We start from the raw sequence: 11086 nt of genomic DNA, 5'->3' as shown, positions 1-11086 counted from the left end.
TGGTTCTCAAAACTCCACTGGGGAGGTTCTCGGGAACCCGTTGAGGGGCCATGCATGGAGGGCCCACAGATCGTTGGCCTGCCTGAGGAGGTCTAGCCTCAGCGGAATCGGCCATGGGGCAGATTGCATCATCTGCATCAGTTCTGGAAACCACGTCTGGTTTCTCCAGAGAGGGGCTACCAGGAGCACTGCACATTTCACTTCCCTGATCCGACTGATGACCTGAGGTAGCATCGCGATCGGGGGGAAAAGCATACAAGGGGCGGCTCGGCCAGACTTGGGCGAGCGCGTCCGTGCTCTTTGAGAAGAAAAGGGGGCAGTGCGCATTTTCCCTGGAGGCGAAGAGGTCGACCTCCGCCTTGCCAAAGGTTTGCCATAACCACTGAACCCTCAGGGGGGTGGAGAGACCATTCTCCTGGGAGAACCTTGTCTCTGGACAGCATGTCCGCTCCCTGGTTCAGGACGCCTGGCACATGCGCTGCTCTCAGCGAGCGCAAGTGGTGCTGTGACCATGAGATGAGCTCCCTGGCCATAGAGTGCAGGGAGCTCGACCTGAGTCCACCCTGGCAATTTATATACGATACTACCGTCATGTTGTCCGTTCGGACCAGGACGTGTTCGTTTTTCAGGTACGGAAGCAGGGCTCTGAGAGCCAAGGCGACCGCTTTCATTTCCAGACAGTTTATATGTAGGCGCTTTTCCGGGTTTGACCAAAAGCTGGCGACAGGCCTGCCCTCGTAAAGGGCCCCCCCATCCTATTTTGGAGGCATCTGTCGTGATCATTTTTCTCCGTGTGTTCACGCCCAGACTCACGCCGGTTCGATACCAGTCGACGGCTTTCCAGGGCGTCAGGGCTTTTATACAGCCGTGATTTGCTCTGATTAAAAAGTGGCCCGAGTGCCACGCGCGAGTGGGGACACGGCTCTTGAGCCAGCGTTGGAGAGGACGCATGTGCAACAATCCTAGCTGGAGTACAGCTGATGCCGAGGCCATGAGACCGAGCATCCTTTGAAATCGTTTGACGGGGCGCGCGCGCCCGGTCTGAATGATGTTGCAAGGCGTCAAATAGAGAGCGCGCGCTCTGATGAGAGGCGCGCCGTCATCTGCACTGAGTCTAGCACTATTCCCAGAAAGGAGATATTCTGGCTGGGGGATAGCACGCTCTTTGCAAAATTGATTCTCAGACCCAGGCATTCTAGATGGCTGATAATCCAAGATCTGTGCGTCGTTAACCGACTCACTGATTGTGCTATGATTAACCAATCATTGAGGTAATTCAGTATTCGCACTCCCCGCTGTCTCAGGGGGGAAAGTGCTGCGTCCATACATTTCGTGAATGTACGGGGGGCCAATGATAGGCCGAATGGTAGTACTGTGTACTGGTATGACTGTCCCTCGAAAGCGAATCTCAGAAAAGGCCTGTGATGAGGCGATATCGAATGTGAAAGTAAGCGTCTTTCAAATCCACTGATAGAAACCAATCCCCGGGCGTAACTTGCGCGAGGATATGTTTGGTCGTTAACATTCTGAACAAGCGAATCATTAAAGCTTTGTTCAGATGTCTGAGATCTAGGATGGGGCGGAGGCCACCGTCCTTTTCGGACGAGAAAATAGCGGCTGTAAAAACCTGCCTCGCTCATAGAGGGAGGAACAGTTTCTATAGCGCCCCTCTCTATTAGTTTGAGCACCTCGGTGCGTAGAACATGTGACACATCTCTCCTCACTTTCGTCTCGACCACCGCTGAAAAGCGGGGTGGTCTGCGAGCGAATTGAAGCGAGTAACCGTGTTTTATTATGTTCAAAACCCATTTCGGCATGTCAGGGATTTTTTCCCAGGCTTTTGCTCGCACAGATATGGGCTGAATGCTGGCTGGGGGCGTGTCGCAGTGACGTATGGGCCCCACCGGCAAATTACAGCTGTCAGAGGCGCGGGCGCGCGCTGAGCAGCCTTGTTGAGTGCTGAGTGCATGGGTGCGTGTGAGATTACAGGCACGCGCGCTATCTCCGAAATGCTCGCAGAATGAGCTGGAGAAATGTTTGAAACTGTATGGACAGTGTTTTCGGGTGGAGTTGCATACATCGTAATAGGCACGCGCGCCACTGTCATAAAGCTTCCCGCTCTTAGCGGGAAGTTTCTTGGCTCGCGCGTCGCATCTGTGATGCTTGCGGCATGAGACAGAGAAATGTTTGAAACTGTATCGACAGTGTTTACGGGTGGGGGTGCATACATTGTAATAGGCACGCGCGCCACTTTCATAAAGCTTCCCGCTCTTAGCGGGAGTTTCTGGCTCGCGCGTCGCATCTGTGATGCTTGCGGCATGAGACAGAGAACTGTTTGAAACTGTATGGGCAGTGCTTATGGGTGGGGGTGCATATACCGTAGTAGGCACGCGCGCCACTTTCATAAAGCCTCCCGCTCACGGTGGGGGTTTTTGGCTATGCATACAGTGTTTGTGTGTAGGGGTGCATGCAGGACAGCAGGCACGCGCGCTACCTTTATAGTATTTCCCGCTTTTACTGGGGAAGTGTTTATAACTGTGGGAACAGTGCTTGCGTGTAGTGGTGCATACATGACAATAGGCACACGATCTGGTGCGTCCAGCTGGAGCTTGGGAAGTATTCGGCACTGTTTGGACAGTATTGATACGTGGGAATGCACACTTTAGCGTGGACACGTGACCCCTTAGTGACACAGGCAGAAAATGACTCTTTTTGTGATTTCTGTGTGTTGCCGTTAAAACGGCGTTTGATTGCAGGTGAGCGAGTTCTGTGACTGGCCCATTGACTGCTGTACAGACATTTCCAGCTGCCTGTAAGGGGACTGGGTAATGTTTTGCGCCGCATCTGTGATGCTCGCGGCATGAGCCAGAGAATTGTTTGAAACTGTATGGGCAGAGCTTATGGGTGGGGGTGCATATACCGTAGTAGGCACGCGCGCCATTTTCATAAAGCCTCCCGCTCGCGGCGGGGGGTTTTTGGGCATGCATACAGTGTTTGTGTGTAGGGGTGCATGCATGACAGCAGGCACACGCGTTACCTTTATAGTATTTCCCGCTTTTACTGGGGAAGTGTTTATAACTGTGGAAACAGTGCTTGTGTGTAGTGGTGCATACATGACAATAGGCACACGATCTACATTTATGGGGCGTCCAGCTTGAGCTGGGGAAGTATTCGGCACTGTTTGGACAGTATTGATATGTGGGAATGCGCACTTTAGTGTGGACACGTGACCCCTTAGTGACACAGGCAGAAAATGATTTTGATTTCTGTGTGTTGCCGTTAAAACGGCGTTTGATTGCAGGTGAGCGAGTTCTGTGACTGGCCCATTGACTGCTGTACAGACATTTCCAGCCGCTTGTAAGGGGACTGGGTAATGTTTTACACGTTTTGTAGAGAGTGGTCCGGCTTTTGCGAGACACGCACTCTCTCTCTTTCTTCCTATGGCTAGGAAGGCTTACGAGGCTCCGGGTTCAGCATGATCTTGGGCCGAGGTCCCCATCGCTCAGGCGACTGTTATCGGTTAGCGGAACGCGAGCGGTGTCGAGCGTCCGTTTCAGGTCTGGGCTGGGAGACGGGAGGCGCCGCCCTGGCTCGCTGCTGCAGCTGAGGCGGTCTCTGGCGGCTCTGTGACGAGCTGGAGCGCTTAGGCAGGAAGTGACGCATAGCCTGCGAATTCTTCTGGGCTTCAGTGAAGCGTTCAGCGAACTCTTTTAGCTGGTGCCCCTGCTCGTGTCCGCTACTGTCAACGGCGCGGGGACGAAGGCCGAGCCCGGCCAGTTGTCGGATGCAGCGTCAATGGAAAGGCTGTCATCCTTTTCACCGTCGTCCCCTGACGCGCCGAACGAGACGAGACCCAGCGATCCGGAGGGGTGCTGGTCTGCCTGCGTGAATTGAACCGGCGGCAGGGAGTCCTCGGGTGGTGGTGAAGCACGCGGGGACTGGCCCGGCGTGACGTCACTGAAGTCCGCGTGCTCTGGCGGCCTCCGTGAGCGACGCTTTTTCTTGCGCGGCTCGAACAGAGGGGATGGCAGCACGGTGGTAGCAGGCTCGTTCGCAGCGAAGGCGGCAAAGCGAGCGCGCAGCTCGGTGAGGCCCAGGGAGTCACATTCGGGGCATCCGCCTCGAGTGAGAGCAGCTTCTGCGTGGTCAGGTCCCAGGCAGCGAGCGTAGATAATGTGACGGTCCCCGTCAGGAAGAGGGCCTCTGCATGAGGCGCAGGTCGAAGGCATTTTAAACAATGCCTCGAATTTGCTCTTTACTAAGGACAAAAAGCGTTGCAGAGGCGAACACTTGAAAAGTTATTGCTTAATAAAGGATATAAGGTGATGCACGCCGGATGGCGTAGCAGAAGGCTTTGAAGGCGGCTGAAGGCGCCTTCAGAAGGCATTTTAAACAATGCCTCGAATTTGCTCTTTACTAAGGACAAAAAGCGTTGCAGAGGCGAACACTTGAAAAGTTATTGCTTAGTAAAGGATATAAGGTGATGCGCGCCGGATGGCGTAGCAGAAGGCTTTGAAGGCGGCTGAAGGCGCCGGCAGAAGCGCGCGGTGACCAATGAGCGCACAGGCGCGAAGCGCATTCAGAGTCGCCCCGTCATTGGTTCGAGCAAGTTGCCGCAGCACAGCCAATGACCGAGCTGTGCAGCTGCAATGCGTTTTACATAAAGACTTCAATATTTCTCGAGAAACTGAGTTTTCCCATAGCGTAAGCTACTTACGCAATAGGAGAGACCTCTCGAGAGGGAACTGACGAAGGCATAAGCCGCAACGCGTAGGCAGTGACGTGCGGTCTGGGTAGGCAAACTAGGCTCTGCCTACCCTGCCAAAATTCAAAAATAAAATGTTTATTAAATAATAAACTTGTATTTGTATTTTTACTTTTTATTCTTGTGATTTTTATATATGCAATATGTGTGTTATTACAATTGTTTAGACGTTATGATGACAAATGTAGCAGTTACGCATAATGATCAACTAAAAACAAATGGTAGAATAAGCAGTGCTTTTACGGTCCATTCATTGCAGATGACAAGCGGAAAACCCATGTTGCGCATGCGCACTTCGATCCTGTATTCTTTAACATGTACGGCAAAAAGCACAAATCTGCTGTGCCTTTTGACGTAAATATGTTATGCCCGTAATCATCTCCGTTACGTATCAGACATGGACCAATTCAAATCGAGATATTCCTGGACATTTGCGTAGCTAACGTCATTACACAACAGCTAGCGTACATGCCTAATCCCCGCCAAAATCAAAATCAAAATAACAGCACCGGCCGTAATCACGGAATTAAGACATTTTTCCAAACTCGATTTTAATTCAAAATATGAGTTAATTGCAAGAGGGAGGTCTACGCCAGCCTTAGATGGACTAGTACAGCAAATGGGCCCAAAAATTATCCGATCATTTCAAACTGATTGCCTGTAAAGACGAGTTTTACAAAGCTGTGATCGACGTCTTCACGAGGAACGAGCGGCGGATGGATTTTATGTACAAGTAATCTACCGATTGGTGAGTCAAAAACTATTTTGGGCTTAATATTGAATTGATAAATGTGGTTGAATTAATGCAAGCCATTTGCCTTCATATTCTATTGAGCAGTGTGTGATTTTACTTTTGCTGACTGACAAACATAATTGGCCGCTGTGATATTTCTATATAGCATTGCTTGTTCCACCACCACGCAATGACTGTTTTTAAGGTGACAATCTGTTACACATTTGAAGATTTACTGTATCTTGAAGATTGTTGTATTGTATCTTCTGTTATAAAGATGAAGATTGCACATAAAAAAAATAAGCACATAATGTTGTAAAAAATAAACAACTTATGTTCTGTTATATGTTCTGTGTTTTGACAACTGAATTTTGTATAATAATATCAAATGAAGATATATTAACAAAATCGTGTATATTATATATAAAACATATATAAAATACATATACATTTCTTGATATGTACACGATATACATCCTGATTTGTACATTTCTTGATATGCCGCACTTGTGCGTAACGTTCACTGTTATTACGTATTATTAGCTTAAACAATAAATCAGGTAATCTGGCTTTCATAACTCAGTGCCTAGCCTCTTTAAGACATCACCGCACGTCACTGCGCGTAGGTGTATCTGTCACCAATTTTACTTCTAAAAGCCATGATTTAATAAAGGCTTTTAAACTTTTCTACACAATTCGAGTGCCTTGGAATATTTTATTTTTTGTTTTTAAAAGCATAAAACTGTTTTGTTTTGTTTTATAAGTCAAACTCATACAACTGTATTGTTTTGTTTTGTCTTACAAGTCAAACTCATACAACTGTATTGTTTTGTTTTGTTTTGTCTTACAAGTCAAACTCATACAACTGTTTTGTTTTGTTTTGCAAGTAAAAATCATTCAACTGTTTTGTTTTGCAAGTCAAACTCATACAACTGTTTTGTTTTGTTTTGCAAGTAAAAATCATTCAACTGTTTTGTTTTGCAAGTAAAACTCATACAACTGTTTTGTTTTGTTTTGCAAGTAAAAATCATTCAACTGTTTTGTTTTGCAAGTCAAACTCATACAACAGTATTGTTTTGTTTTGTCTTAGAAGTCAAACTCATACAACTGTTTTGTTTTGTCTTAAAAGTCAAACTCATACAACAGTATTGTTTTGTTTTGTTTTGTCTTAAAAGTCAAACTCATACAACAGTATTGTTTTGTTTTGTTTTGTCTTAAAAGTCAAACTCATACAACAGTATTGTTTTGTTTTGTTTTGTCTTAAAAGTCAAACTCATACAACAGTATTGTTTTGTTTTGTTTTGTCTTAAAAGTCAAACTCATACAACAGTATTGTTTTGTTTTGTTTTGTCTTAAAAGTCAAACTCATACAACAGTATTGTTTTGTTTTGTTTTGTCTTAAAAGTCAAACTCATACAACAGTATTGTTTTGTTTTGTTTTGTCTTAAAAGTCAAACTCATACAACAGTATTGTTTTGTTTTGTTTTGTCTTAAAAGTCAAACTCATACAACAGTATTGTTTTGTTTTGTTTTGTCTTAAAAGTCAAACTCATACAACAGTATTGTTTTGTTTTGTTTTGGCTTAGAAGTCAAACTCATACAACTGTTTTGTTTTGTCTTAAAAGTCAAACTCATACAACAGTATTGTTTTGTTTTGCAAGTAAAAATCATACAACTGTTTTGTTTTGTCTTACAAGTCAAACTCATACAACTGTTTTGTTTTACAAGTAAAAAACATAATGTTTATGCAACCAGTGTTGTTTGTGATGGTTGGCTAATGTCTCATTATGGTAAAAAGACGTAATCATATTGTTTTTGTTTTCACATGTTGAAAGCACTCCATTCAATAAATAAATCAAATAAAGTCTGCAGAGCATCATATAGTCTACATCAAATAAACGTTCCTAAACAAATGTGTTTGCATATTCAGAAACATTTTCCTATAGGGGTTTGAATGAGGTAAAATAATGCCTGCAATCCATATTGCATCCAGTTTGTGAATACATTTTTTTTTACACTCTATTTATAAACTGATGATTTGACTGTGCTGTAGGCCTATATATAGTCATACAGCATTATGTCTATGTAGTTTGTTAGCAGTGAATGTTCCTGAATATCTACTGTAGACCTGATTGTAGCATATACAGCATAAATCTAATGTCAGCTAAATTTTACCCTCATTCAGTAGCAGTTCATCTTAAACTGTAGTGCAACAGTAAGATCTCTGAGCAACATAGACCTCCTACACACATCAATAGAGCAATTATAAGATGACAGGACCAGATTCAGTATACACTAACACAGCATCTTTGTTAACAATCTCCCTGCACTGATTCAGCACCTTCCTCATCAAGACATCTTTTCTTTCATTTGTGGTCAGTCTGGTTTTCATGAAACAGCGTCCTCTGCCGTACACACACCAGGTGTAGCTGTTGCTTTCTAAAAACAAAAAGTGTACAATGTAGACCAAATGGTGATAAAGTGATACTTTTCAACAGTATTATGCATATCATAAAATAGGATTATGTTTTGTTTTTTTACTTGTTTATAAGCAATAAAACCTATTTGAACATTGAAACTCCACAACTTCTCCACGACTTTTAACTCATTGCTTAAAACTAATTTTATTTCCGATCCATTTGCTTACAAATCCACTATTTGTGACCCGATCTTATAGATTAATTGAAATAATCTGTTGCAGGCACACACAAACACACACACACACACACACATGTTGTGTTTCCATGTTTTATGGGGACTTTCCATAGACATAATGGTTTTTATACTGTACAAACTTTATATTCTATCCCCTAAACCTAACCCTATCCCTAAACCTAACCCTCACAGAAAACTTTCTGCATTTTTACATTTTCAAAAAACATAATTTAGTATGATTTATAAGCTGTTTTCCTCATGGGGACGGACAAAATGTCCCCACAAGGTCAAAAATTTCGGGTTTTACTATCCTTATGGGGACATTTGGTCCCCACAAAGTGATAAATACACGCTCACACATACACACACACACACACACACACACACACACACACACACACACACACACACACACACGTTGTGTTTCCATGTTTTATGGGGACTTTCCCTAGACATAATGGTTTTTATACTGTACAAACTTTATATTCTATCCCCTAAACCTAACCCTACCCCTAAACCTAACCCTCACAGAAAACATAATGCATTTTTACATTTTCAAAAAACATAATTTAGTATAATTTATAAGCTGTTTTCCTCATGGGGACCGACAAAATGTCCCCACAAGGTCAAAAATTTCGGGTTTTACTATCCTTATGGGGACATTTGGTCCCCACAAAGTGATAAATACACGCTCACACATACACACACACACACGCACACACACATACACACACACACACACAAAAATCCTTATGAGGACTCTTCATAGACATAATGATTTTTATACTGTATGAACTATATAGATTCTATCCCCTAGCTGGGAGCAGTTCTCTAGGCTGCGTCAGGGCTCCCTCTCTGTGACGGATTTTGCTTTGCGCTTCCTCATGCTTGCTGATGCCAGTCAATGGAATGAGCCAACTCTACTTACTAATTATCGACATGGTTTACAACCTACTCTCCAAAGACATCTCGCTGGAGAGGATGACATGATGGGTTTGGAGCAGTTCATTCAACTTTCAATCCGCGTAGATAATTGTCTATGATTATTCAAGACCATTCAAGTCTGGTTATCAGAGCAATCCATTCACGTAACCACAGCCCAACCTTTCATCACCATCAATGGAGAAGGCACCTATGCAACTCAATTCCACCCGATTGACTGTGGCTGAGCGCAAACAGAGGCAGGAACACCGCTTGTGTCTGAACTGTGGAGCTGATGATCACCTTTTGTCCTCCTGTTCTGTTCATCCTCCAAAAGTAATTGTAAGTTGTATCCATTGTCCTACCATTCATACATCACCCTTTACTTTGCAAGTCACCATCTCAAGCTCTAATTTTACTATTACTCAAATTGCTCTTATAGATTCTGACTTGGCTGAGAATTTCATAGCGCCGTCACTCGTCTCCAAACTACAGATTTCATCAACCGTTTGTTCAAGTCCTCTTCCCATTCATTCAGTAGTCGGAACTCCCATCGGGTCAGGATTCATAACCCATCAAACAGAACCTATTACTCTTCAGACTAGAACCTGTCACATCATTTCTTTCTTCATCCTTGATAATGCCACAACAGATGTCATATTAGGTTGACCCATGTCTCATTCATCATAACACAGTTATCTCATGGTCCACTTGTGTGGTGAGTGACTGGAGTGAATAGTGTGTTAAGACTGTCTACCATTACCATGCCACGCTACCACCATTGAGAATCCCCACCATTGCTCCCGGTATGGACATCCCTCTGGAATAAAATGCCTTCCTCAGTCCAAAGAAGGCATCCCAGCTTCCTACACATCAACCCTGGGACTGTGCTATTGAGCTGTTACAAGGTGCACCTTGACCACAAGAAAAGGTTTACACTCGCTCCATCCCTGAACGGCTTGCAATTGTGGAATATGTGAAAGATGCACTGCGGCGGGGAAACATAACCTCTCCAGTGGCGTTCAGTTTCTTTTCCGTGATCAAAAAAGATGGAGGATTGCGACCCTGCATAGACTGCCATTCACTCAATACTATCACAGTGAAGTTTAAATACCGTTTGCCTTTGGTCCCTGTAACCCTGTAACGCCAGCATAGTGCTAGGATCTACTCCAAATTAGATCTACAAAGCACCTATAACCTCATTCGGATCCAAGAGGGGGATGAATGGAAGACAGCTATGAATACCTGGTCATGCTGTATGGTTTGGTCAATGCCCCCTCCGCTTTAAAATTATACATGAATAAGATACTATGGGAGTTTCTTCACTGGTTTGTCATTGTACAGTATATATCGATGACATGCATGTCTATCATCATCCATGAGAGAACATATGCGTCAAGTCAAGCAGATCACTAAAAAAAATAACAGTTGTACTTCAAGGCTGAGAAATGTCATTTACATTTATTGACAGTTCACTTATTGGGATATGTCATTTCCCCTTAGGGGGTGAATATGGGCACCAAGAAGACATAAGCTATCACCTCCTGGCCTTAACCGTCCACTATCAAAGAGTTACAGAAGTTCCTCAGATTTGCAAACTTCTACAGGAGGTTCATCTGTAACTTCAGCAGTGTTGTTGCCCCTCTCACCAACCTATTGAAGAATAAATCCAAAACCCAAAACCCTTCCATGGTCACCCGAGGCCACCCGACGGTCTCAAAACTGCATTCACCAAGGCTCCCATCATTCAACATCCAGATCCTGAACTACCAGTCACTGGCATGGGTGCCATCCTCACAGCATTCTTGTGCATTCTTCTCAAGGAAATGTTCGCCTGTGGAGAGAAATTATGACATCAGTAATCGTGAACGGCTGGCAATTAAGTTGGCTTTGAAGGAATGGAGGCACTGGCTTAAAGGTGCACGTCACCCCTTTCAGGTCTTAACTGATCATCGCAACCTTGAATACCTCAAGTCTGCAGGAGATTAAATCGTCTCCAAGCCCACTCTGTG

This window comes from Xyrauchen texanus, chromosome 26 (assembly GCF_025860055.1).
Source record: "Xyrauchen texanus isolate HMW12.3.18 chromosome 26, RBS_HiC_50CHRs, whole genome shotgun sequence".
Taxonomy (NCBI): Eukaryota; Metazoa; Chordata; class Actinopteri; order Cypriniformes; family Catostomidae; genus Xyrauchen; species Xyrauchen texanus.
Note: the sequence above shows the minus strand (reverse complement) of the source record.